Consider the following 2,728-nt stretch of genomic DNA (forward strand, 5'->3'; position numbering starts at 1 on the left):
GATATGGTTCGAGAAAGTCAAAAGGAGAAAGTACAAGGTTACTTATTTAGAGATCAATGTGGTGGACAAGGTGGGAGTGATGCTTTTTTAACCGAAGGCTTTAGTAGTTGGAATAAAACCGAGAGATTGACTACTCATGTGGGTCACATTAATAGTTTCCACAATAAAGCTGTTAAGAAGTGTGAGGACCTAATGAGACATGGTCAATCAATTGTCGCCGCCTTACATAAACAAAGTATTCAGAAGAATGAATATCGTATTCGGTTGAATGCTTCTGGTGATGCTGCTAGATTTTTGTTGAATGGTTCATTACCTTTTCCTGGTCACGGTGAGTCAGAAACGTCTCTTCATAGGGGAAATTTCTTGGAATTAATAAAATTAATCTGGGATCAAAATGAGGTTGTTGGTAAGGTTATATTAGAAAATGCTCCTGGGAATAATCTAATGGTGGCGCCAAGTATTCAAAAAGATATCGTTCACTGCTTTGCACAAGAGGTACTCAAACATATTTTCCAAGAAATTAGTGATGATGTGTTTTCCTTATTAGTTGACGAGTCGAGTGACATATCTAGAAAGGAACAAATGGCTGTGGTTTTGCGATATGTTACACATGGGATTGTTAAGGAAAGATTTATTGGTCTTGTACATGTAAAGGACACAAATGCTTTATCTCTTAAATTTGCGATTCAATTCTTATTTGTTGAACATGGTTTGAGTTTGAAAAAGGTTAGAGACCAAGGTTATGATGGAGCAAGCAATATGCGTGGCCAATTCAATGGTTTGAAAGCTTTAATCATGAGAGAAAATAGCTCAACATCTTATGTCCATTGTTTTGCTCACCAACTTCAGTTAGTTGTTGTGGCGGTTGCACCTAAACACATCGAGACTGGAACATTCTTTGACATGATAGCATCTTTGATGAATGTGGTTTGTGCTTCTTGTAAGCGAACAGATATGGTTCGAGAAAGTCAAAAGGAGAAAGTACAAGAAGCCATTGGTAGCGGTGAAACTGAAACAGGTAGTGGGTTAAATCAAGAGCTTTCTATTGGAAGACCTGGAGATACACGATGGGGTTCACACTACAAAACACTTAAGCGTTTGGTTGATTTGTTTCCATCCGTTATTGAGGGGCTTGAGTATGTTGAAGATGTGTGCGAGAATCCTTACAGCCAACGTCAAGCAAATGGTCTTCAAATATMTTTCCAATCATTTGATAGTGTGTTTTATTTGCACTTGATGTTGCATATTTTGGGGGTCACAGAATCATTGTCACAGGCTCTTCAGAAAAAAGATCAAGACATCTTGAATGCTGTTTCATTGGTGAAGTCAACCAAGCGACAGTTGCAACAATTTAGAGTTGATGGATTTTGTCGGCTTCTTGAGAAGATCTCTTCTTTTTGCGAAAAACACAACATCGGAACAGTTAACATGGAGGAAGTTTATGTCAATCCAAAAAATCGAAGACACAAGACAAATATCACATATCGACATTATTACGAGTACGAATGTTTTAACACGGTTATGGATATGCAAATTCAAGAGTTTGGTGACAGATTTGATGAGGTAAGTTCCGAATTGCTCACTTGTATGGCCGCATTAGATCCTCATTACTCATTTTGTGACTTTGACCCATCAAAATTACTAAGGTTGACAGAGTTTTATCCTGATGATTTTAGCAATGACGAAAGAACTACTCTTTAGCACCAACTTCAACTATACATTGACAATGTCCAACATGATGAATTATTTGCTAATTTGAAAGGTATATCCGAGCTCGGTAGAGTGATGATTGAAACAAGGAAACATCTCGTGTTTCCTTTGGTTTATCGATTATTGAAGCTTGCATTGGTTTTGCCTGTTGCAACCGCAACAGTTGAGAGATGTTTTTCTGTAATGAAGTTTGTGAAGCCAGTTTTGCGCAATCGAATTTGTGACATGTTTTGAATGCGTGTCATTTGTGCCGTAGAAAAAGAAGTACTTGCTAAGGTTACAAATCAAGATGTAATGACTCGGTTTCAAATGATGAAAACTCGTAGAAATCAACTTATGTAATCACGTATTATTAATTATAATGATTGATGTGTTGGTACATTGTTAGTTTAAGTGACCCCAGTGTATAAAATTCCTGGATCCGCCACTGTTAACGGCCAGTAAGAAGCTAGCAAAAGAGAATAGAGTACATTACGAGATGGGGTATGATGGGCCATGAAACCACAGACACAAACAACAATCAGGACTAAAAGCAAGTATACAAATAGTCCCAATATCGTCTTTCAAGTAATAAAAGTGGTACAAGTACCGGATATCGTCCACAGGGATCGTAGTAAAAGTTTAAAAGAAAGTAAGGTTAAGGAAATGATTTCAGAAGGCGAATTCGAAGACTTTAATTAGAACAGAGTTAACACAACTAAAAACAGGAGATAACATAATATAAAGCAAGCTAGGGTGTATGACTTTTAGGGTGAGAAATAAAAATTATTTTCAGTCGACCAATGCTATCAAAATGCTACAGCATGAAACCATGCTGACATATTGCTATAGCATGCAATCAGTAACAACTATTTTTACCAATTACTTTGAAGGTATTCCTCTCGGACTTCACCAATGCACTGATATTATAGCTTTCAACCCATATCTCTATGAGGTATCCAGACCAGTGAAAGTGACAAATGGTGTCTTCAAAGTATATGGACAAACAAATCTCTTTGTTAAAAAAATCACCCTCTCG

At 37.1% G+C, this 2,728-nt stretch overlaps 1 pseudogene; it reads left to right on the forward strand.

The window, feature by feature from the left end:
* The first annotated feature begins 3 nt into the window (after positions 1 to 3).
* Positions 4 to 2,052, forward strand: LOC112512285 (annotated as a pseudogene).
* Positions 2,053 to 2,728: the final 676 nt, after the last annotated feature.

The sequence above is a fragment of the Cynara cardunculus genome, assembly GCF_001531365.2.
Source record: "Cynara cardunculus var. scolymus isolate 2C chromosome LG 5, CcrdV1, whole genome shotgun sequence".
Taxonomy (NCBI): Eukaryota; Viridiplantae; Streptophyta; class Magnoliopsida; order Asterales; family Asteraceae; genus Cynara; species Cynara cardunculus.